The sequence below is a fragment of the Bactrocera oleae genome, chromosome X (assembly GCF_042242935.1).
Source record: "Bactrocera oleae isolate idBacOlea1 chromosome X, idBacOlea1, whole genome shotgun sequence".
NCBI classification, from domain to species: domain Eukaryota; kingdom Metazoa; phylum Arthropoda; class Insecta; order Diptera; family Tephritidae; genus Bactrocera; species Bactrocera oleae.
The window spans coordinates 22,445,200-22,472,567 of NC_091541.1; the positions used below are offsets into that span (position 1 = coordinate 22,445,200).

Sequence of the window (27,368 nt, forward strand, 5' to 3'; positions counted from 1 at the left end):
TAGGATGGTCCCCAAATTGGAGGATCAACATTCGTTAGGACACTGCGCCGCGTATACAAAACATTCGAATATATACGTCGTCAACACGGTTCCTGCTTGCTGCCTTTATTCCTTTTTGCGACAACTAAAGCATTATAGTTATTGTATAATTAATTTAAACCTAAGCGGTAATAAGTAAGAATTGATTAAGCTTATGTATACTAATAACACGGGCGTTTTTGTTTACAATAATTTGTTAGAGTGTATAATTTATTCAACCCCAATAGTGTCAAAATTAACGCATCAGCCCATCCCTTTCTCTATCCCAAATACAGCCTGTATACAAATTTCCGAGTTTCCACCTGACAAAATGAGTGATACTTTAATAAAATTAAATGAACAATTTTTCTTAAAAATTGAATGTGATTATGAATGAAATAGGTCTAGACTTTGGTCCAAGCCTTATATCTCTAAAGTAATGAATTGCGGTCGCTTTGTTTGTTGTCGCGTTTTCACATCAACTCATTAAATTAAATTTAGCTTCTTCAGTTGAGTTTATATCCCACTCATTAGAATATGGTTTTAATACAATTTTAGCTGATGCGAAGATTTATATAGTAATAAAACTTAGTGAGTCTGTGAGCATGTAATATAACTGAATAAAACACCAAATTTGATTGTAATTTAATGTAGCGCATCTGAGTATGAATGGACAGCTGAAGTTTAAAACTTATCAAAATGTTGACCACCCTCTAATAAGTATAATGTGCACTTTTCACAAACCACTAAAGCTATTTTAACTAAACTTACTGCGAAGACTTACTCTTCATACACTGAGAAAAAATGTGAAATCAGATGATAACCACACCCGCCTCCTATATATCGTTTATGTTGAAAGCTACTAAAAGTGCTATAACTCAATAAGTAAATGCGCTAGAGACATTAAATCTTGCACCCAAGATGGTACGGAAGAACTTCGTGGAAGCCTGTGTAAAAAGTGGACAACGAGCGTAGCGCCGCCAACTTTGGCTGGAATCCTTTATCTCTGGAACTGCTTGAACAATTTCAACTAACTTTGTACTTAAAATTAATTTTAATTTCATATATTACGCTATTAAAATGGGCGAATGTCACAACCACCCCTATATTTCTTTAAAAAAAAATTTTAATTCCATATGATTTTCATACAGTACACAAACCGAGACCTAAAGACTTTATCAACATAAAACTATGCACACAAAGTTACGCGATTTTATTCCAAATAAATATAAAATCGGACAATAACTTTTCAAGTCCCCACATAGCGAATATGTGGACACCATTACCTATGGCTGACGTTTTACCGAAAATAACGGTTCATCTGTGAGGTAATAAAAGTTCGAGGGCAATTTTTTTCTGAAAATAATATGTCTTGATGTCAAAAATGGATATCATGGGATAAATATTTCCCCTAGCCCCTTATACCTAAGCGAGAGATTTTCGAACATCGTGTTTACTTTCTACCATATTAAAATAGATATAATCGGACAAATTCGTCAAGTTGATTCTAAAATAAATATTTCGGATACGTAGAAAAATGTGTTAATGAGATAAGTATAAGATAATAAGATACCAAAAATTATTGTAATCCATTCATAATAGAGTAGCGAATAATGAATTTTTCCGCAACGTCTTTTTGTACAACATGTTGCTACAGTAGTCTTGTTCACCGATCAGTTCTTTGGAACATCTAAAACTAAACGAGATAATACCATACACTACATAGGAGTACCTCCATACATAACAATTATACTTTCGCAAAATGTTGCTATAATAGTTTTGTTCATTTAACGGTTGTTTGGATCAACTAAAGTTATCGAGTTAGATATAGGGTTATGTATATGTATTAATGAACAGAGACGAGTTGCATTCCGAGTAAAAAATTAGATATCTTGATGATTGGTACTCGTAGTCCTTGACACCCTAGGAGCGTTGATATTACAGATGGGTGGAATCGGACTACTGCTACGCTCACAAAACGCAATAAATCGATACTATTCTCAGTTTAAATTCATACTATTCCCAGTTTAGTTTCCGTTCTGTTTCAATACCACATCGACTAAGCACCACAATAAGATGTAAGATTGTTATTTGGTAATACAAATCGAATAAGAGTGACGCATCTGTGAAAATTTAGAAAAAGCCCTCTAATAGGTTTAATGTGCACATATTCCAAACCACTCAAGCTAAATCAATCAAACTTGCTCGGGACAAACCCTTACAGCCCCCTTCCGAAGGTGTTAAAATGAGTTAAATCGGGTTATACCCCACTCCCCATATAACGGTTAAGTTGAAAATTATTAAAAGTGAGATAATTAAATAAATAAAAGTGTTATTACCGCGGTAGTAAAAAAAAGTATTATAGGAGCCGTAAGCAAAGTTGGAGAATGGGCGTGGCACTGCCCATCTTTAGGTGAAAACCCATATTTCAGGTATCCCGTATATCAAAAATGGATTGAATCGCATCAATTCTTCCCTTAGCTTCCATATAAATAATACAACCATTTTTGAACGTCTAGTTGACTTTATACCGCATAAATCGGCCAATATGTTGGTTATTTTAATAAAATTGAGGAAGCGTATTTTTCTAATATCAGTGTATCTTTGTACCTAATATGGATAAATTCGAGAGAAAACTTGCCCAAGCCCTCATTTAACTAATATCAGTATTTTAAAACACCCGCTGACTTTATACCGCATATGTTATATATTAGTAATGGTATGCGAGGTATCTTTACTGAACTCAGTGAGCACTTTTTTCTGTTAATAATATGTAGCAATGCCAAAAATAGATAAAATCGTGTCAATACTACCCCTATCTTAGGATGTAAGGTAGGTTCGCCTCCGTACGATGCATCCCGGGTAACGGCTTATCATTACTAAGACTAACTTGGGACAAGGACTTTTCAGGTGGTAGATAACGGCTCTGAATGGAAAATCTCCTTAGAGCATGGAAAAACTAAAAAGCACGTGGGTGAAAAAAAGTTATGCAAGTACGCGGGTTCCCCCCGAAAGTGGTGGTAAGGTATTTGGAATAGGCAGGAACATGCTAACTGGTAGTGAATGTAGTTCACGATGTGAGGCGGTAAGGCCATGGGGGGTTCCGGTGCCAAGGGTATCGAAAAAAAAACACGAGACGGCAGCGAAAAAGCTGAATTCGGATCGTCGCTTAGCAACTAAAATCTTGGAGCGATACGGAGGCAAGAATGCTAGAGAGGAATCTGCGCAGCCTGTTAGTACACTGGAGTGGGTCAAGAGAGTGCGGAGTGGCGGAAATGAAAACGGAGCGGGATCGGACGATGGCACAGAGAGAGAAATGTGGAAGGGTGTGTACAAAAGGTGGTGGCTCCCACTATGCTCTCAAGCTAGTTAACTACATAGCCGCACACCGCATACATATCTGTATACAATATGTGATCTCTACACTTCACATACACATCGTACATATACATATGTACATACATATAAGTGATATAGCATATCACTAGCATAAATACACAAAATCGAAATAAGCATATGTAAACATATCTATCAGCTAACACACATTGTTAAATATAAATACTAGAGATAAGAACACATAACAATAGAAATGCACTAAGAATAACAACCCAAATATAACAATAGAAACTAATAGTTTTATCTGTTAGTAAACAGATAACTATCGATACAGCTCAATAGTATAAATAGCACTAAGATTTATGTAAACTAGTTGGGATGTAGAGCAGGTTCGCCTCCGCGTGGTGCATCCTGGGTAACGCCAAATGACCCTTGAAACTCCTGATCTGACCTTTGCTCGACCTGGACATAGCTTTGACAATTAGATGGATTCGGTTGAACCCTGGGCTGGTGGTCTTGGTATTCTGTCACCTGAGTATGCAGGGGTGATACCCCGCAGAAATGGCTGATGGGCTAATGCCAAGGTTGCCTCCGTCCCGTTAAAACCATGGCAGGCCTCGGAGTACGTTCCCCTCCCGTCATCATTAAGTTGGTGTGGTAGGTGTTTGTTGAGATGACTCCTTCTTTGCGCTGGTCGGCTCTGAACGCATTGCCTCATAAGGGCGTGCGTCAACCCTCGCCTTGGCCTCGTAACTGAGACAACCTTGGAACCATAAAAGGCGACTATCTTTCTGGGAGACGGATAGCGGCTCTGAGTGGGGACCCAACAAAACAAAATGCATACAACCATAAACACTAATTACGAGGGAGGAAGCGCGTCGAAACCGACCTCCGCTGTAGTGGACGGTTCCCTGGGGGGGACACTTTCACCGAAGGGGACGAAATCGTCCCCGGTTTTAGGGTGATAAAGGTAATCCAGGGGGTGCCTGGCTTACCGTCACGGGGGGCGGTAAGGTAGGGGGAGTCGGCAGGAGTCTGCCGACGGCAACCTGGGGTAGGGCGGAAGTGCGAGGCGAAATCGCCAGTACTAGCAGAGGAACCTCTGCTAATTTCATGGGGGTCACGGGGTCCTCGGCGAGCGCTAAGGGCCCGGTGGGGACGCGAGTGACTGCAGCTAAAAAGCTGAAGTCTGATCGTCGACTGGCTGCCAAGATTTTGGAGCGCTACCGCGACAAGCAGGCTGATCAGAAATCTGACCAGCATGCTAGCATACTGGAGTGGGCCAAAAAGGTGCTGAGCGATGTGGGCGACGGTAAAGTGGGGCCGAGCGGGCCCCAAACCTCAATAAAGCGGCAGAGATCGCAGGAGGGGGAATCCTCCCTCGGCAAAAAGCCTCGGGTCGGACCCGCACTTATGTTTAGCGAAATCGCTAAACTCGCAAGCTCAGTGGAGCTTGGGGTGTACGACCGAAGCAGAGGAGATGGAGCCATCTCCCATGACGAGTGGAAGCGGGTAGCGGCTGTTATCTCCGCTGTTTTCATGAAGGTGGTCAGGGGAAGCCCTGGACCACCCCCTAGATGTGAAAGCGCTGGGTGGAACCTCGGCATTCACAAATTGATTAGGTGTGCCGACGAGCGGTCGGCTTTCCTTTACAAGGAGGCGGTAGCCAAAGTAGGGGAGGTGTGGAAAGGAGCAAGGCTCGAGGCGGTGGCCAAATCGGATCTCCCGATGCGGCCTCGGGCTCGGGTCTGGCTTCCGGCCGAACCTTCCACCCCGGTTGAAATTGAAGAGATGTTGCGGTACTGCAACCCATCTCTCCCCACCCAAGACTGGAGGGCGATCAGGCTGGAGAGGACCGAGGCACCATATCGGCAAGCGCTGATACTCCTGAACAAGGAGTCCCTCGCTCCTCTCAGTGTCACAAAGGGGGCCATAAGCTATGGCTTCGAGAGAGTAGTTCTTAAGACGCTCCCAACAGAAGCCAGGGCGGATGGCCCGCTGCCTCCTGCGGGGGTGGAAGAGAGTGGAAAAGTTCCCCTCTCGAAAATAGACGTCGACCCTGTCCTCTCGGACGCGGTGAGCACGGGGGGCGGATCGTCAAGTGATTGCGGATCCGTCTTCAGTCTCGAGCATCTGTTCGAGGAGGCTGGCGTCGACGGTATGGACGATGGTGCGGAACTCGCACTGCTGGAGAGGAATTTGGAGGATGAAGATCCCTCGCTTTTCTTGAAAACGCTGGAGAGACTTATGGATCTGTACATCAGGTGCAGAATACCGAGGGGTAAACTGTTACGAGCGCAGCATGCCTATATCAAGGGCAGGTCGGTCGACACTGCTTTGCATGATGTAGTGTCATGGCTGGAGATAGCGCTATTGCAAAAGGAATTTGCAGTGGGCACCTTTCTCGACATCGAGGGGGCCTTCAATAACGTTCGGCCAGAGGCAGTGGTTAAAGCCCTCGAAAAGTTTGAAGTGGAATCTAACCTCAAACACCTCATTTTCAGTCTTCTTTGCGACAGAACTGTTGTAGCGGAGTGGGATAGTGCCAAGTCAACCAGAAAGGTGAATAGGGGAACTCCGCCAGGAGGAGTACTCTCCCCTCTGCTCTGGATCTTGGTGGTAAACGACCTACTTATAGAACTCGAGGAGCAAGGCTGTCGAGTGATAGCCTATGCTGATGATGTGGTTCTTATGGTTAAAGGTAAATTCCTGAATACCGTCTATGAGCTCACCGAGGGGTACCTAAACGTGGTATTCAACTGGGCAAACAGAAGCGGCCTAGCCATCAACCCAAGTAAAACCGAAATGGTTTTATTCATTAAGAGGTATAAGATCCCAAATGTGCCTCTCCCCTCCTTCGGAGGTTCACGTCTTCAACCTGTTGATAAGGTGAAATACCTAGGGCTCATCCTGGATAGAAAGCTTTCTTGGAGGCCGAACATCGAGGAGAGAGTCAAGAAGGCATCGGTCGCCTTATACTGCTGCAGGGGAGCTATAGGGAAAAGATGGGGACTCTCACCAAAGGAGGTGTTCTGGCTCTACGAAACCGTAGTCAAGCCAATACTGTTCTTTAGTGTGTTAGTCTGGTGGAAGGCGCTCAAAAAGACTACCCTGGCTAAAAAGCTCGAGCGAGTCCAAAGAGCGGCGCTCATCGGAATCTCCGGTGCACTGCGAACCACACCAACGATAGCTCTCAACGCTATATTAAATATAGCACCCGTGGACATTGCCGGTAGGTGCATTGCTGCGAGGTGTGCTATTAGGCTCAGAGAAGCTGGGCTTGTGAAGAGGTCCGAACAAGGACACGCCGCAATTCTCTCCTCCTTCACCTGCATTCCTGAAAATTTGGATCACTGCGTCACAGCGGCCTCTCGAGGCGGCTTTTTCTCTGCTCGTATCCCGACGAGGGAGATGTGGAGGGGAAGAAGCCGCTGGAAAAGAGGCGCGGTGAGTTTTTTCACGGATGGGTCGAAGCTAGGAGGGAAAGTTGGAGGGGGGGTTTTCTGTAAAGAGCTCTCCGTCAATCTTTGCTTCAGGCTACCGGACCACTGTAGCGTTTTTCAGGCGGAAGTGGCCGCGATCAAGGTAGCAGTAGAAGTACTGTTACGTAGTGTAGCTTCGTTTAGAGAGGTTAGCATTCACTCCGACAGCAGAGCGGCAATACAAGCCCTGAGTGCGCGAACCGTACATTCAAAGCTAGTCAAGGAGTGTCTGTCCTCGCTAGAATTAGCATCAGGCTACTTCAATATCAGACTCGTTTGGGTGCCTGGTCACAGCGGAATCGCTGGGAATTGCAAGGCCGATGAGCTGGCCAGGGGGGGTACCCTTGCCCCGCTCACATCGGAATGGGATCGAGTTGGTTCTCCACTAACGTCTTGCATGCTCGCTCTGGACCCATGGACCTCGCAGGCGCTCAGCAGACGCTGGTCGGCGACCAGCTCCTGCGCGACTGCGCAATCCTTCGGGCCGAGAGTGGATGGCAGGAGGTCGGGGGATCTTCTCGCCTTGAACAAAGTTCACCTCGCCGCCATGGTAGGAGTTCTCACTGGGCACTGTCCAATGGGAACTCATGCGGTGCGGCTTAGAATACTACCCGATGGCAGTTGTCAAAGCTGTATGGAGGAGGGTGAAGTGGAAACATCCCGGCACTTTCTCCTCCATTGTCCGGCATTTGCTAGGTTGAGATTGAAACATCTCGGCAATCATACTTTTGGCGGTCCAGAAGATCCGGCCGAAACAGATATTGGCCGTTTCAACAAGTTTGTCATAGGCACAAAGCGCTTTGTCGACATGTAAGGGTCTATTGATCCGGCTCATAGGAGTTTTGGGTACCACAACGGACCGGCTTTTAAGCTGTCCAAGGGTGATCCTTCTTAGGATCGACCCGCTAACCTAACCTATGTAAACTAGTTAGTCTTAAGAATATCAATAAAGAGTACACATTTCACTGCAGCTCACAGGTATTTTTAATAACTCATATCGCGTAAACGATATTAACTGGGGGCTCAACCGGGATAGCAAATGTTTACTTGCTATCAAAAAAGCCAGGAGACATCCTTGAAAAGACAGGAACTCCGCGATCCTAAAGAAGGATAAAATTAAAATACCACGGGAAGTAGGACTTCCAGCACTAGATTTTTGAAAAAAGTGCTTAAAATTCAACAAAAAAATTCCTGAAAATCGTTGGACATAAACTCCGATATGACAACACAGGAGATCGCAATCCTGAGAGCACAAATCGCTCCTCTAACCACAACGCTCACCGAAACCTAACAAAGAGTGAATTCCTTCGCAACTCACCCAACACCTAACGTCACAGTCACCAACCAATACCCGGACTGTACACCAAACATTACCGACGCATCAAAAATCAATCTAGAAGTGTTCAAAATGTTACCAATATTTACAGGGGACGCGAACCACTATAGGTCATGGAGAAAACGTGCCTGGACACACATGGAGAACATCAATCATTACGTTACTACACCCACATATTACACGGCACTCTCAATTGCACATTCAAAAATTCAAGGAGAAGCGGCCGATATTTTAATAAACCACGACACCAAATTCAATTTTTATTCAATAATGAACCGTCTTAATTACACCTATGCGGACCAGAGATCTCTGTATGCGTTGCTCGACGGAATGAAGAGGTTAAAACAGGGTAAAAAGGACCCTGGCAGAGTTCCATAGCGAAGTCAGCAAGTCACTTAATCTTGCACTCACTAAGGTTGAGATAGACAGCTCAGGAAATCCCTCAGCTATGAAAGAATATGCGAACCAGGAAGCTGTACGGACATTCATTCTCGGTCTGTACAGCAAATATACCAGTGGCACCCTCTATAGCCACAATCCAAAGGACCTAGAAACCGCTTACGCTATCGCAAGTACGATATATCATGACAATATGAACTCACAATTCGACGTTCCACAATACAATCAGCACAGACAACATAATACATCACAGTATCAATACACAAGCAGAAGATATCACGAGGAACCACAAAGGTACAAATCTACCGTGCAGGTGCAATACAATCAAACTGCACCCCGCCAACAACACCAACCAATGGATGTAGATTCATCACAGCAGTACATGAGATCCACAAATTACAACAGGAATCATCCCGCACCACAACAAAACAGCTATGACCGCCAAACACAAGGAATACCTCCAAATAACCCATTTCGCGGGGATCCACAGAAAAGAGAAAGAAATTCTTCTTCTCGAAACGTACCACAGAAGGTGCAACGTGTCAACCAAACACGCGACGAAGAATTAACATCGCTTGTACCAGAATATGAAAATGAGGAATACGAAACAGGCAGTGCTTTTTTAGGCGCATGAACGATTTGCCGTGTCTGCAACGCCACTGCAGGGATACAGACAAACTTATCAACATCCTAATCGATACCGGAGCAACGAACAATTATATTAGCACAAAGTGCAATATAGGTAAGCCAATTAAAATTAAGCCAGTAAAAGTGAAAACCCTTCATGGTTACTCTATAACCAAATCAAAAAAAATTATTACATTATTAGAGCATAATTTTACATTTTTTGAAACAGATGCATTAGAAGAATTTGAAATGCTTCTGGGTGAACAGGGACTTAGAAAAATTAAAGCAGAGATCAACCTTTTCGAGTACAAGCTCAGTTATAAATATAGGGCCAAGAAAGAAAGTGAATCTATGCAAAAAAATAATTATACGGTAAATAGTGAAAATTATAGGGCAGAAATCGAAGAAATTATGCAGAAAAATGAAATCACAAACAAAGTGCTACCTTATACTACAGCGATACAAGCTACTATTAGGACGAACTCCGAAGATCCTATTTGGACCAAGCAATATCCGTACCCTATGTCAGATAGTGATTTCATTAACAAAGAAATTAACAAACTTTTAGAAAATGAAATAATTCAACCCAGCAAAAGTCCCTACAACTCTCCCATTTGGACAGTCGCTAAAAAAGGTACCGGTGAACAAGGGAAACCTAAGCGCAGAATGGTTGTAGACTTTCAAAAGCTAAACGCTCAAACTATTACAGATAGATACCCCATACCTAATGTGGCTATGACCATACAGAATTTAGGTAATGCAAAAGTATTTACAACTTTAGATTTAGAGTCTGGCTTCCATCAGATCCTTATTAAAGAATCTGACAGGGAAAAAACCGCCTTTAGCGTAAATGGAGCTAAATATGAATTCCTGCGTATGCCGTTCGGCCTGAAAGATGCTCCATCAATTTTTCAAAGATGTGTAGATCATATTTTGAGACCATATATCGGCAAGTTCGCATACGTTTATATAGACGACGTTCTCATTTATTCTTCCTCTCCCAAAGAACATATCGAGCACATCCGCATAATAATAAACGCGCTTCACCAGGCCAACATGAAGATCTCCAACGAGAAATCTCACTTCTTCCAGGACTCTGCAGAATATTTAGGACATATAATTAAATATAACAGGATTACAGTTGATCCTTCAAAAATACAAACCATTAAAGATTTTCCTATTCCCATGACGCTTAAGGAACTCAGATCCTTTCTAGGCCTTGCGAGTTATTATCGAAAATTCATACAGAATTTCGCAGCCATAGTCAAGCCACTTACCACGTTACTGAGAGGAGAGAACGGTGGCATATCCAAGAATCAAAGTGCAAAAATAAAAATCAGCTTAGACGAACGTGCACTAGAAGCATTAAACAAAATAAAAGAAGAATTACAAGCCCAGGTTGAACTCTTCCAACCAAATTTTACCAAACCCTTCGAATTAACCACAGATGCTAGCAATTACGCTATAGGAGCCGTATTATCTCAAAACCAAAAACCCATATCATTTATTTCACGAACGCTCAGCGAAACAGAACAGAATTACTCCACGAATGAGAAAGAGTTACTCGCAATTGTGTGGTCACTACAGAAGCTACGTAATTACTTGTATGGTATAGCAGATCTAACAATTTACACTGACCATCAATCATTAATCTTCTCCATATCAGAAAAAAACCCCAATACAAAACTAAAAAGATGGAAAAATTTCATTGAAGAATATGGTGCAAAACTCGTTTACAAACCCGAACATCAGAACGTTGTCGCTGATGCACTCTCTCGCTAGCAAATAATTAACTGTAAATTCTGATGACTCCCAACATTCAGCACAAAGCTCCCCAACACAAAAACTCAAACGAGTAAAGAAGCCAATAAACTCCTTTAGAAATCAAATTATTGTGAATCAGTCAGATCAAAACACCGCCGAAATATCGTCACAAAACATATTTTCTAACAGCCAACACACGCTTTTTTTTCACACAAAAACTGAATTACTAGACAGACTAAAAACTATAATTAGACCAAAGGTCACTAACGCACTTCTTATAGACGAACAAATATAATTTTACGTAGAAAACGAGATTATCAACACATTTCCGACTGTATCAATTGTACTAGCGCAAAAATTGGTAGACGACATCACCGAAACCGAACAACAACAACGAATCATACAAGACACACACAGACGTGCTCACAGAAACTACAAAAATAACGCACAGGAAATTTCGCTCAGATACTACTGGCCAAACATACGTGACGCTTGTAAAAAAGAAGTACAGAACTGCGAAATTTGTCTCACAAACAAGTATGAACGCCGACCAAATAAACAACCAATAGGTTCAGCACCAATACCGAACAAAGTAGACGAATACATACACTTAGATTTATTTTTTATGAACAATAATATATACATTAGTTCAACCGACAAATACTCAAAATTCTGCTATTTGAGACAAATACCATCAAAGAAGGACACATACAAATACGTTGACGAGATACTATCGCAAATATACCCAAACGCAAAGTTTGTAATGACTGATAACGAGTCAACACTTACTGGCATATGTGTACAACAAATATACAGGCGGCTACAAATAACGCATACCAAAACTCCAGCCTATCATTCGACAACAAACGGGCAAGTTGAACGGACGCATAGCACGATAATTGAACTCGCGAAAGTTTTGGCACATGAACACAGTTCGGCACCTGATGAACAGATATTCGAAGCAGTCCGACAATACAACAAAACAATCCATTCGGTAACCAACGAGAAACCCGAGGACATATTTTTCAACCAAAGAGAGTATCCTGACATCAAGGAGTGTCTTCAAAAAAACCAAGAGAGAGTTTTGCGATCCCATAACCCCAATCGCAAACAACTGACCTATAAAGAAGGAGACGTAATATATTCCAAGACACACAGAAGGAACAAAAACATAAAAAAATACGCGAAGCACATAGTTAAAGAAGATAACGGTAAAACAATAACAACCAATAAAAGAGTTATTATACATAAGGACAATATCAGAGTAAAGGCATGTACGGAATAATATTTATCTCACTTTTCTCTATCGTACTTTGCGATAGTATAATAGATTTAACCGATAGGAAATATGTACTTGTAGAAACAGATCCTGTTTACATATATCAGGACACAGCTTTCTTATATTACATATCTAACCTTACAAAAATATTCGCGCCGTACGAAAATATAATGAAATCATCATACAATCTAGAAAACCAACCTGAAACTCAAATATTAGTGAACAAAATAGAATCTCTGAAAAATCAACTCAAATATCTATAGACCCAAAAGATCACTTAACTTCCATGGTTCCATGTTAAAATTTATCACTGGCACACCAGACCACGATGACCTTGTAGAAATCAAAACTTCACTTAATATGCTAATAGAAAATAATAATAAGCAAAGAACAATTAATTCACAGTTCGAATGAATACTCGAAACCCTTGATTCCAAAGCAATAACCGAAAAAATTATTATATCAGAAGTTTATAATGAACTCCAATCAATAACGAACACTATAAATTTTGGAAAAACTAATCATTTTTACTCTGGCACACTAAATTTAAAAAATGTATATGATTTAATAAAGCATGAAAAGTTGGATCTTCCATTAATTAATACATTAGAGTATGCAGAGATTCATATCTGTTACCTACAAGAAGCAATTAGAACCATATACAAATATCCTATCCTCGAAACTAAATGCAGCCTATTTAATGTATACCCTTTAGCACATAAGCATGGTAAAATTAATTTAGACCTTAAGATCGCAAAATGTAACAATTATCAAAGAGTATCTAAATGTAAAAATTATATGAGCACCTTTATTTGTAAATCAGAACCCTCTGACAATTGTACTATAAAAATATTAGAAGACAAATCAGCCCAATGCGATACAATCCATGAAAACAATGCTCCACTCCACATCTTAGAGAATGGATATATTTTCACAGATTACCAGCATACTTGGAACAACATACATATATCAGGCCCTAAATTGATACATTTTAATGAATCCACAAACATCGATAATATCACGTACTACAATCATCAAGGACAACTCAGAGAAATCATACACAATCAACACAGCGAAAAATTTGAAGTACTCCGTATCCTTTCCTCAAATTCAATCTACAAATTCAGTAATATCCAAAAACTCTCAACATTTTTGATACCTATTGAAGAAAACCCAGTACAGCTTACGTTCTTTATCATAATGGGATTCCTTACTTTAGTAGTCATTACTTATGGTATTGTAAATCTCTACCGATACCACGAAAATAGAAAAGCACTTAACAGAAAAGGCAAATTGACGAGTTATACGAAATCGAAATGAACCGTCTTCAACAGCAACTCGTAGCAGCAGCGTAGCGAGGACGCTCCGTTTTAAGAGGGAGGGGAGTTAACGACATAGCCGCACACCGCATACATATCTGCACACAATATGTGATCTCTACACTTCACATACACATCGTACGTATACATATGTACATACATATAAGTGATATAGCATATCACTAGCTTAAATACACAAAATCGAAATAAGCATATGTAAACATATCTATCAGCTAACACACATTGTTAAATATAAATACTAGAGATAAGAACACAGCGGCGGTATTGATTGTGGTGCGGACCTTGCATTTCTGGAGAAGACTATGGAAGATAACGGACCTTCAGATTAATCTACGTCACGTACGGGCGACCTCCGCCAATTTCTCGCATTTCCAGCGAAGAGATGGAGTAGATGTTGTCTTAATTCAGGAGCCGTGACAAAAAGTTACAGGCTGTTGACGACCAATAACACAGATAAGATCAAACTTTATTTATTGGTCAGAAATGAACTTAATAGTTTCCTTCAGCCAAATTTCAGCTACGAGGATGTCGTCACCGCCAGGCTAGACAGTGGTGGAGAGCTGTGGTTGATATCGACCTACATGCCTCATGACGACGAGGTAAAACCACCTTCTGAGTTGCTAGGAGCTCTAGCAGAGGCAAGGCAAAGGGGAGCTAACGTAGTCCTTGGTTGGAACGCAAACTCGAGACACTCTGTCTGGGCGTGTTCAGATATATGTTAGAGGCGAGTCACTTTTCGATCTTATTTATAGCGAAGATATCTTCATTTGTAATAGGGGAAACTCCCCCACTTTTGTAACTGCTTGCAGGGAGGAAGCCACTACTCCTTCTCTCATCATAGGTATATCAGCTTTAGTGTGGACGGAGTGCGTCCATCTACCTTTTTAGGAATTTCAGAAACTTGTATTGAGATCTGCATTACAGGAAGTTTCGATTAGCTCTTCCGATCCGATAGTTGCGATTCAGTGCTCACATTCACCAGTGTTGCGTGCAGAACTTCCCTGAAGGCTCATGTTCTCTGAGAACCTAAAAAGGGAAACTTTTTTGCTGGACATCGGAACTATCGAAGATCAGATCTTCAAGCAGAAACTTGTTCAAAAAAGCCCACAAAAGCGACACTAGTAGCGATTGGCGGCTGTGTAACATATGACTTGCTATAAATAAGTCGGAAGTTAAGATAGCCAAGAGTATTTCATAAATATCCTTCTGCGAATATGAGTAAAAAGGTGTCACGAATTTTCAAAGTTTAGGCGAAATCTGGCGAAAACTGCTCCTACTATGGGTATATAATAGAAATCAGCATAGTAACTGGACTCCTAGTAGCGGGAAGTCATTAAAACTACTCCTAGACGCTCACTTTCCAAGGGACCAATTAATAAATAAAGTGTTCCTCGGAGGGCTTCAGGAGAGCGGTACAACCTTCTTAAATCTGCTGGACGGACACCACCTTACATTAACGTTAATTTCGTTCAAACCATTCTAGTTCCCGGGACCTGTTGGCATCATACCTACACAACTTCAGCGCACGGTAAAAGTGTCTTGCAGCTGGTTGGCCCTCATCTATGTGAATGGATTAAGTCACATTCCATAGGCTTGAAGGCAAATAAACTTGGCGTTCATCCCGAAGGCAGGAAAGAGCTCTCATATTAATGCCAAGAAATCCGTGGTCGAGCGTACTATAAAGGGCTGGATCATGGTGTCATGCGACCCGTGCCGAGGATCAACCTGGCTGGGGGCCCTTAAATAGCCCAGTCTCAAACGGAGCTTACGGCCTCATCTGCCAGAGAGTGGCCCGCATTCAATATTCAGGACCCGGCAAAGGCAAGGTATGCGCAGAGACGACGCGCCGCATACCTATTGAGGTTAGTGAAGTTGCAACCGCCAACCAAAGAGGAGCTAACCAAGGAGCTCCTGGCATCAATTGACTGCGCGATAGAGGCATGGACTTCAGGAATCATAGGAAAACGAACTGGCAGGTGCACATGTAAGAGCTGGAAAAACGTATCCCTATGATTCCGCCGTTTCAGCCCAATAGTAAGGAGGATTTCGACATCCTCGCTGATCAATTCACTGAATCTTGCCGGCAAGCACTAGAAGTGGCTTGTCCAATAACACGAAGTAGAAATAGAATTAGGCCACCCTGGTGGTCTCTCGAACTTAAAAAGTGACAGCAAGAATGCAGAAAGCAGTTCAATTTAGCTAAGCAATCCCAAGGCGAGTCAGACTGGGATTATTACTAAAACCTCCTTAGGTCATACAAGAAGGAAGTTAGGAAAAATAAACTCTTGAAAATATTTTTGTAATGATATCGAGAACCCAGCGGAAGCGTCTCGACTTAGGAAAATAATGGCACAATCTGTGCATAGTATCGGTTATCTTCAGAAGCCAGACGGCAGTTGGACGGTATCCAGTAAAGAGTTACTGGAACTACTAATGGATACCCACTTCCCAAGTAGCTCTGAAAGCCATACTGTTGAATATACTCAAGACAGTGGAGCAGAAATAGACTCCACTCTTATAAGCACAGTGTCAGAAAGCAACGTACGCTGGACAATAAATAGCTACAAGCCCTTCAAGTCGCCGGGGCCAGATGGTCTATTCCCGGCTCTATTACAGCAGTCGCAGAATTCCATAATGGATTGGCTAGTTACCATTCTTAAGGGGGCGCTGCAATTAAACTATATCTCTTCGCTTTGGAGGGAAGTCAAGGTTATATAGATACCTAAGGAAGGCAAAAGCTCGCATACAAATCCAAAGAACTTCAGACCTATTAGTCTCTCCTCGTTCCTTCTAAAAACGTTGGAAAGGAAGCCTTCAATAACATCCAGCCTAGGGCCATACTGAGTGCGCTTAAGGATCTGGAACTCTCTGAACCTTTCAGAAAATTAATTGAACAGATGCTCACGAGCAGGTCAATAATTTCAAAGCTGGGAGCGTCAATGATGTGCAGATCCGTCCAAAGGGGTACATCCCAAGGAGGCGTGTTATCCCCACTTCTCTGGATCCTGACAATGAATAAGTTGCTGTGGGATCTAGAGAAGAAGAAGGTACATGTTGTGGCCTCGCAAACCTTATGCAAACGATCCTGGACGATATAAACCGTTGGGCTGTATCGTGCGGATTAAACTTAAATGCTGGTAAGACAGAGCTAGTATTGTTTACCAAAAAGCATAACACTCCAATAGTTACGGCGCCAGTACTAAATGGTTGCGAACTAACAATTGGAGATAAGGCAAGCTACCTAGGAATAATCTTTGACAGGAAGCTTTCATGGAAACAAAACTTGGATGCTAGGGTGAAGAAAGCAGCCACAGCACTCTACACTTGTAAAAGGATGGTGGGCCCCAAATGGGGGCTAACGCCTCGGATATCTTATTGGCTCTATACAGCAGTTGTCAGACCAATCATGACATACGGTATATTGGTATGGTGAGGCGTACTGATAGTATACAAAGAGCAGCCAGTATATGCATTAGTGGAGCTCTTAGAACAACGCCTAGCCAGACACTAAACGTCATTCTACATTTATTGCCAACAGACCTGTTCTGTAAGCAAGTGGCAGCAAAGTCAGCTCTCAGACTAAGGCAATCCTCCCAATTAGTCGCCTGCAACAAGGACCATTCTAGGATACTTAGTTTGTTCCTGTTTCTACTCAAAATCACGGATTTCCTCAATCCAATAGAATTGAAGCTAAATTCGGTTCACAATATTGCCTTTTCCACCAGAGAGGTGGTGTCTGTTCCGCAACATTAGACACCAAAATCGCCTTCAGGCTACCAGACCACTGCATTGTTGTCCAGGCGGAGATCACAGCAATCAAAGAAAGCCTTGTGGTATTGACAAAAAGTGTGCTCACAACAAGGAGCATATATATATTTCTACGGATAGCCAAGCGGCCTTGAAATCACTCAAGTCTCCTATGGTCTCATTAAAAATAGTGAAAGAATGTCTTGATCTATTAGAGGATCTAACATCCTTTTCCGATAAACCTGCAATGGGTTCCAGGGCATAGTAATATCCCTGGTAACTGCAATGCGGATGAACTAGCCAGAACAGGCACCGAGTTACAATTAACCCCTGAAAAAGAAGGCATTTTATGCCCCTGGCAACTTGCAAACACTTAATCAGCGAACATGCGATAAATATAGCAGAGTCTCGCTGGAGACAATCAATAACCTGCTCAACCAGCAGACTAACGTGGCAGGAATGGAGCGTGAGTCGTACAAACCGACTATTAAAGTTCAAAAGGAATGATATAAGAACTCTGAGTGGGGTACTAACAGGTCACTGTCTATTTGGTAGACATGCCAGCAGGCTAGGTGTACCTTACAATGACTATTGTAGAAGCTGCCAAGAAGTAGAAGAAGAGGAGACAGTAAAACATCTTCTATGCGAATGTTAAGCTCTATACAGGAAAAGAATCGCAACTATCGGTGGTGGATTTCTTGACGACGTATCAGAAGTTGCTTATATAAAATTATTTATACTGATGAGCTTCATCAGGAGCACAGGTTGGTTCAGAGAGGAGACAATAGAGTGAGGGAACAGTAGTCCCGGTGGTATCACAATGGGCCTCCCATAGGCCTAGGTGCGTTGTTAGACAGCCACACTACCTACCTACCTACCTACTGCCAAGGAAGAAGCGGCCTGGCTGTCAATCCAAATAAAACTGAACTTTTTTTTATTCACCAGGAGATAAAAAATTCCGAATCTTTGGTTCTTGGCGCTTTGTAGATACACGACGGTCTTTCTGATCCGTACTTATGAGTTCTGGGCATCACAATGGACAAGCGTTTCTAGCAGCCCAAGTGGGATTATATGTCCCATATACCTAAAATTAGATCTTCAAACTTCCGATTGGATTTATACCGTAGATATCGGTCAATATGTAAGAAATCATATTTTTATCTATTATTTATTTTTATCTTATAATAGTGGTGTAATTCCAAAAATATGTGAAATTGGTCTACAGCATATCCTAACTCCCATACGTAGTATAGTATATAGTAGTCAGTCAATGTGGGAGTTATATAGGTATTTCTAAAATAGCTTGAAAATATGTTATCGAGTATACTTGAGCAATGCCAAAAGTTCATGCAACCTGTCTAATTTACCCTATATAATGATTTCTGATACCCCACCTGACTTTAAACCATTCAATATGTTCAAATATGTTTAAAATTTCAATGAAATTAAATGGACATGCTTAAAAAATATATTAACGGTTAAGCACTGAATATAATAGGAATTGGTCTAAGCCTCATATTCGTAATATAATTAATTCCGATCTTCTGGCGGACGTTTTCCACATCAACCCAATATATAAGGTTGTCAAATATCTCCCTTCCGCGTTTTTGTCTTTTGAATTTCGCGGCTATGTACAAAGCGCTACAGAGCTCATATCTGGCAACACTATACATAATTTGAAAGGTCTTGATATAACCTACAAAACAACGCTATGCATGATTAGTTTGGATATTGCGTTCAACAGTTATAGACGTGTAAACATGGAGTTCACTAACGCCGAAATTCGCGCTATTTTAAAGTTTTCCTTCGTTTAAGGCAAATCCGCTAGAGAAACGTTCCGTGAGATTAATGGTGTTTTGGGGGATGGTACTCTATCACTTCGAACCGCGGAGGAATGGTTTCGACGATTCAGAGCCGGTGAAAACGACACCATGGATAAGCCAGCCGGCGGAAGACCTGTGACGACAAATACCGATCAAATCATGGAATACATCGAGTTAGACCGGCACATGGCATCTTGTGACATCGCCCAGGAGATGGGAGTTAGTCACCAAACCATTTTGAACCATTTGCAGAAGGCTGGATACAAAAAAAGTTTGATGTTTGGGTGCCGCATAATTTGACGCAAAAAAACCTTCTGGACCGAATCAACGCCTGCGATATGCTGCTGAAACGGAACGAACTCGTCCCATTCTTGAAGCGGATGGTGACTGGCGACGAAAAATGGATCACATACGACAATATCAAGCGAAAACGGTCGTGGTCGAAGGCCGGTGAATCGTCCCAAACAGTGGCCAAGCCGGGATTGACGGCCAGGAAGGTTTTGCTGTGTGTTTGGTGGGATTGGAAAGGAATCATCCACTATGAGCTGCTCCCATATGACCAGACGCTTAATTCTACCATCTACTGCGAACAACTGGACCGCTTGAAGCAGGCGATCGACCAGAAGCGTCCAGAATTGGCCAACAGGAAGGGTGTAGTGTTCCACCAGGACAACGCCAGACCACACACTTCGTTGATGACTCGTCAGAAACTACGGGAGCTCAGATGGGAGGTTTTATCGCATCCACCATATAGCCCGGACGTAGCGCCAAGTGATTACCACCTGTTCCTGTCCATGGCGAATGCCCTTGGTGGTGTGAAGTTGAACTCAAACGAGGCTTGTGAAAAGTGGCTGTCCGAATTCTTCGCAAATAAGGAGGGGGGCTTCTACGAGGAAGGTATTAAGAAGTTGCCGTCTAGATGGAAACAGATCATCGAACAAAACGGCGCACATTTTAACTAAATCCGATCACTGTAACACTTTTTATAAAGCATTGAATGAAGAGCAAAAAAGCGGAGATATTTGACGACCTTATATTAAGCCTTTTTGGTTGAGTTAATATCACATATTTCTCATTTAGGGAATATTAAAGTAAAATTTTCATCGTCGCGAAGTCAAATATAGTTATAAATTCCTAGTAGTCTATGACCTTCAATATTAGTTAATAATATACCAAATTGATTGTAATCCACTCATGTTTTGGTCGAATAATAAACATTGTATGCTTTCGCAATATTTGTATACTCTTGCTACAGAGTATAATAGTTTTGTTCACCTAACAGTTGTTTGTATCACCTAAAACTAATCGATATAGATAAGGAGTTATATATATATAAATGTTCAGGATGACGAGAGGAATTGAAACCTGGGTGACTGTCTGTCCGTCCGTCGGTCTGTGCAAGCGTCTGTCTCAAGAAAACTTGAGTAAAAATCGTGATGAAACTTGGCATATGGGCGTAATCAGACCATTGCCACGCCCACAAAACGCCATTAAGCGAAGTTCCATAAAGTGCCATATCCAAGCACTTAATTAAGACACCTAACTGTAATTTGATACAGGGGATTGAAGTAACAAGATACACCTGTTGGCAAACAGTTTTTTTATTAGTTGTCGTGGTGCTGCCCCCTAAAACGTTTAATGTACATAACTTCCAAACCACTAAAAATAAATCAAAGCAAACTTGCTGCAAAGAAGTTTTTTAGCACTTCTTTATACACTGTGAATACAGGTAACGGTTATGTAGAAAACTACTAAAAGTACAATAACTCACGGAATACATGCGCCGCAAGTATTAAATTTCACAACCAAGATGGAGAAGAAGAGCTTTGTAGGGGCATGTTTAAAAATTGGACAATGGGTGTAGCGCCGCCCACCTTTATTTTAAATCCCATATCTCAGGAACTACCTGACCAATTTCAATCAAAGTTAGTATGTGTGGTTACCCAATCTTTGTTATTATACCCTTGTATTCTGTATTTCCTTTTCGAGAAATGAGTCAGTCAAATGACCACCTAGATCAAGCGATTTAACATCTCTAGATTATTTTCTCTGGAGATATGTTAAATAAAAGATTTACGCCAATTAACCAGCAACGCTCGAGGAGCTCGAAGACAACATTCAACCCAAAATTCCAGCCGAAATGCTGCACCGGGTCATCGAAAATTGGCCATTAGGCCGACATTATGTTCAAATTATAAATGGCATTAAATTATATGCATAAAAAAATAAACAGAATCCAAATTTAGGTGTTATATTTCATTTGAACATCACGTCGTTCTTGTAGGTAGACCCTTTACATATCTAATCCGCTTATAGGGGTATACCTACGTACGGGACGTGCGGACATAAAATAGATTAATAAATAAAAACCGCAAATAATAATAAATTATTAAATATAAACATTTGCAATTAAAATAAATACTAACAAGTAAGGAAGGGCTAAGTTCGGGTGCAACCAAACATTTTATACTCTTGCATTTTGCAACGATCAAAGACAGCGAAATAATTATATTAATAATAACAATCACATTTGGTATGTTATTAACTTTTATTGATCTATTTATTGGTCATTCACTCATTTAGTTATATTAATATAATATAATCGCGTCAATGAAAATTATATTAAAATATTCCTAATGAAAAATATGTCAAACGAAGGGGATAAATTTAATATATTGAGTTGATGTGGAAAACGTCAACCATAGGATCGAAATTCTTTATATTAGGGATATGAGGTTTAGACCCATTCCATTCATATTCAGTGGTAAGCCACATAATTTTCAAAGAAACTCACATACTGAACGACATATTCATCATAACTATATAAGAATAACGAATATCATTATTACTAAGTAGTATATGAGAGTGGAGGTGAGTCGTATATATGGTACAAGGATAAACCGAAAGTTTAAAACTTGTACATTAGTTAAAGGAGCTACAACAATTTTTCACCCGACTTTATCCATTTTAGACACAAAGATACACTGTTATTACACACTCTTTCGTTTTCACTAAGATTACTCACACATTGGCCGAGGTATGCGGTATAAAGTAAACCAGAAGTTCGAAAATTTTTGTATTAGGTATATCGCGGTTAAGAGACACCTTCATTCAATTAAACCAATTTTTAACATACAGGCATACTGTTAATTGGACAGGATTTGCTCCGAATCTCAACAATATATCGCACAGATTGAGCGATATTTTTCATACAATGTTTGCTGTAGGAACTGGGGTGTATATACAATATATTCGGTATCCGGGCGCTTGAACAGTTGTAGTCCGATTTTAAAAATATTTAGCCATGAGGTGACTATAAGCGCACTATTCGGTCAAAGTTTTATCCCAATCCCATTGGTGCCTGATATGTATACTGGAAAGTGAAAGAATCTGATGGAACTGAAAAATATGTTATTTGTGGAATGTCAAGTTAATATTACAAACCAATTTGGTCGATATCGGTCGAGTAAGTCCTGAATTATGGGATTCCACCAAAATGTGAGCAGTTTCACGCCGACCGTCTTATTTTGACACCGGCTTGCAACTGCGACCCTCTTTGCCAAAATGCAGTTTTGTTTTTTAGTTTAGTGCTGAGTTATGGCACTTTATACGTTTTCGTTTAATGTTTTTAATTCGTTTATTTACCAAGAAATACTTGTATCAAGTTTATTTACGACTTCTCAATTTTTACTCAAGTTACAGCTTGCACGGACAGACGGCTAGACAGACAGACATCCGGATTTCAACTTGTATTGTCATCCAGATCATTTCTATATATATAACCCCTTATCTAACTATATTAGTTTCAAGTGAACAAAACTTTGTTGCTATTTAGCAACATGTTGCTAGAGTATGAAAATGTTGCGAAAAAACTCATCATTCAATATTCGGGAGAAGCCTAAATTGACTACAATCAAATGTGGTATTTTATGATTTTACTTCACGTCATCTAAACTTATAGTGAAATCATCTTTAAATGACATATGATACTGAAGATATTTAGACCAAGGTATATACCAATTCAACTGTAAACCACATAATTTTTTAGATAATATGTCCATTTAATTCCATTAAAATATCACGAATTTTTACCTACCTGAACAATTTAAAGTCAGTCGGAAATCATTATAAAGGGTATATTAGGGGCTGAAAAAGGGTGGACAGATAGCATTAATTTTGACTCGGTATCCTTGAAAAACATATTTTCAAGCTATTTTATAAATGTATTGTATAACTCACTCACTGACCCACATATTCGCCAAAAGGTTGTTAGTATAACGAAAGTATTTATATATGTAGTATATGAGAGTTGTGGTAACTCATAGACTAAATTCACATTTCGATATTAAACTATAAGTATATCAAATATTATACGATCAGTTAATTTCTTCTCAGCTATGCTACATATTGACTGATATTCAGCATCCCCCTGATAATGCCCCTCAAAAAATTGCACAATTTTTGGTTCAATTAACCGGGGAATCAAATAACCCATACTCATTTAATTGAACAATTCGTTCAACTACAGGAATTCCGCTTAATTAGACAACTTATCACTTAAAACAATTTCATATGTCCACTTTAAGTATTTATTTGGTTTTTAGTAAGGATATTTAAATGATAATTTTAACTTTAAACGGAAAAATAAGGATAAAAAACAAGAAATACACTTATCAGGCATACCGGTATGAAGTGAGCGTAGGATAAAAATGTGTTGGTAGGGAACATTTGTTGTGAACAAGCCTTCAGAAGATACGTGCAAAAGGTGGTTTCAACGGTTCTGAGATAATGAAGTTTGAAGATGCCGAACAGCTAGCAATATTTGATGGATATTATATGATGTTTGAAAGCTATGAGAAGGATCCAAGAGTGTGGAAAATAGATGCCATATGAATTGAATGAAAGACAAATGAAAAACCGAAAAAATACTTGCGAATTTTTGCTTCAAAGACATGAAAGAAAATCAGCTTTGCATCGAATTGTTACTGGCGATGAAAAATGGATTTATTGTAAGAATCCTAAACGGAGAAAATCATGAGTCAATCCGGGACAAGCATCAACATCGACTGCAAACACAGATGGATTCGGCAATAAGGCAATGCTCTGTGCTTGGAGGGATCAGAAGGGTCTGGTATATCATGAGCTTCTAAAACCTAGTGAAACTGTTAATACTAATCGCTACAGACAACAAATGATCAATTTGAACCATGTATTGATCGAAAAACGACCAGAATGGGCCAAAAGACACGGTATACCATATATTTAGAGATCGTTGTTGGAAAAAATAAAATAAACTGAAGGAATAAAAACAATTTATATTATTGTATATATGCAGCCCTTACAGAGAGATTGTTGCTTACATTTTTAAAATTTTTAAAATTTTTGTGTTATTGTTCAGTCTACGTGAAATAACAGGTAGGTATGTTTTTTTAATAACACATATTTTTAATCAATTATGCGGGGAAACCAATTAACCGGGTTCAATTAAGCAGGAAAATTTACACGTATATTGTATGCAATATATTTTTTACCGATCAGGTGAGTCAATTTAGTTAAACGGGGGTCAATTAAGCGGGGGATGCTGATACGAGAGATAGGAGTAGTATTGACCCGATTTCATCAATTTTTGATAATACCAAATACTAGTAACAGAAAAAGATTCTCTATAGGTTTTATTGAGATACCTCACATATCATCATCAATATAAAAGCAATAAAGTGAACCAGATGTTCGAAAATCTTTATATTAGGATGGGGTCTAGGGCAAGTTTTACCCGATCTTATGAATTTTTGGCACAAAGATACTCTTTTATTGGAAAATCACGCTCTCTTAATTTTATAAAAATAACTCACATATTTACCGATATATGCGGTATAAAGTCAACTGAAAATTCGAAACTCTTTATACTTGGTACATGGGGACTAAGGGACGTAGTAACTACAAGGTGCGTTCCAAAGTAAACAGTAAAAAAGTAAACTCTAGTGGCGGGATCTATATGTCGACTAGTGCCTGCGTTAGAATCTGCTATCCTTTATCGACTTCCAGTAAAAATTTCATGACATTTCATCTATTGAAAGTGCAGTTATTGCGTTTTAAGTGTCAGTATGTTTTTGTCATCGGTGCAAAATGAGCTCCGAACAAAGAACCAACATTAAATTTTGTTTTAAAATTGGTAAAACTTTTACCGAAACTTTTCAATTGATGAAACAAGTTTATGGCGATGATTGCCTATCCCGTAGCAGAGTGGTTTCAACGTTTTCAAAGTGGTCGTGAGAACATAAATGACGATGAACATGTGGGCCAAAAAATCGCGCCTGGAGAAGTCAAAAGTGAAGACAATGCTGATTTGTTTTTATGATTCCAAGGGTATTGTTCACAAAGAATTTGTTCCACCCGGCCAAAACGTTAATGCGGTATTCTATCTTGGAGTTTTGAAGCGTTTGGTGCGCCGTATTCGACGTGTTCGTACTTGTAGATGCAATCCATTTGTGACATAGGGGCTTACTATTTTCAAAAAATACTCTCTCCGAATTGCAATAATATGTAATATTTCACAGATTGACCAATATTTTCCGCAAAAACACTTTGCAACAGGCAGTGGCAGTACTTAGATTCGGATCATTTTCACACCGTAGAATGGGAATGTCAGAATAAGGTCATGTGACGAATTTGATCGAGTACGTGCTGAAATATGTGATATCCCCAAATGTGAGCAATGCCACGCCCATCATCCAATTTTGACACCAGCTTCTATTAAGTCCTGTTATACCATTCTGTGTGACAAATAAAAATCCTCTGACCCTCTTATTTATTGATTTAAATCGCCAAACATGATACAATCAGAAATCCCTATACAAGAATTACGTATGGACGTTGTTTAAATGAGTAAAACTCTTCCCGCCAAGTACACTGTTTCACCCGAGAAAAAAATGACACACCCTAGTATAACCCATCATAATACACCACAATCATACATCACCACACGAGACAACAAAACACACTACAACATCGCACCTGTACACCACCTCAGAAAACAAAAAGATGGTCTCCGCAGCAGATACAATTCATTCAATACGAACGCGATCCAGCGCACTACCTTCATTCGTTATATACATGCCATGAAACAACGATTTTTTCCGTGTCTACTTAATCGGCAGCTCCACAAGTGATTTCGATATACATACTTGGATTCTTGCCGCCTTGCTCGTCAACTTTACATTTGTTAATTTAATTACTAATGTACATACTTGTATATAATATATATCGTGATAGTGCTCGAATAAATAGCAAATATAAACATTTCACTTAAACATAAATTGCGAATGTTGGTTCGTTATTAATATTTTATCTACGGTGTTGAATGTATTCCCCAATAAACTGGGTCCCTTATTATTCATGGCCCTTCGAGCATTACCAGAAGGCACCTTCTGATTTTAAGAAAACATTGTGTTAAGAAACACAATAAATTAACAGTGGTGACAAAAAATTGAAAAGACAAGACAAACCACAAAATAAAACAAAAGCAAACAAGTAAGGAAGGGCTAAGTTCGGATGTATCCAAACATTTTATACTCTCCCAAAGTTATATGGTATACTCGTTTGAGATTTCTTTATATATTTTAATAATTAGAAGCAGGAACTGTTGCCTCAGTTATTTACATTAACAGTGAAATTAATTAGAGCAATTTGCAAATTAAATTTACTCAAATTATGCGAAATCGTTCTTGTGTTTTTTGTATTCGCTTATAATTGATTTTATATAGAATGCATTACAACTGTATTGAGGAGTATGAAAAGAAATCGTTTTTGGACAATTATTATACATCTTTAGCTTAAAAATAATAAATATTACCAACTTTAAAAACTATATTATTATGTTATTTTGTACGTAATATTTACAATATTAAACATAAATTTTTATAGAGATTTTTATACATGTATCCAAATTATATTTCTTTTCTCCTTATACTACTTATTTTTTATCATATACAAGTATTTATACAATAATGTCTTATATAATAACAAATTATACATATAATTAAAATTTTCTTAATTAGATTATTTATTTTACATATTTTTCTTAAAATTGTTTAAAAAACTACTTTCAAAATTGCTATACCATTCTAATTAGAATATATTTGAAACACGTAAGGAAGGGCTAAGTTCGGATGTAACCGAACATTTTATACTCTCGCAAAGTCAAATAGTATACTCGTT

At 39.8% G+C, this 27,368-nt stretch overlaps 1 protein-coding gene and 1 pseudogene across 5 annotated transcripts in view; one reads left to right on the forward strand and one right to left on the reverse strand.

Annotated features, from left to right (window-relative positions):
- The window catches only part of LOC106624584 (glutamate receptor ionotropic, kainate 2), a 1,058,023-nt gene that overhangs the window by 205,753 nt on the left and 824,902 nt on the right, over positions 1 to 27,368 (reverse strand). The gene's annotated exons all lie outside the window — the stretch shown is intronic.
- LOC138858036 (uncharacterized) lies at positions 3,840 to 8,282 on the forward strand (annotated as a pseudogene).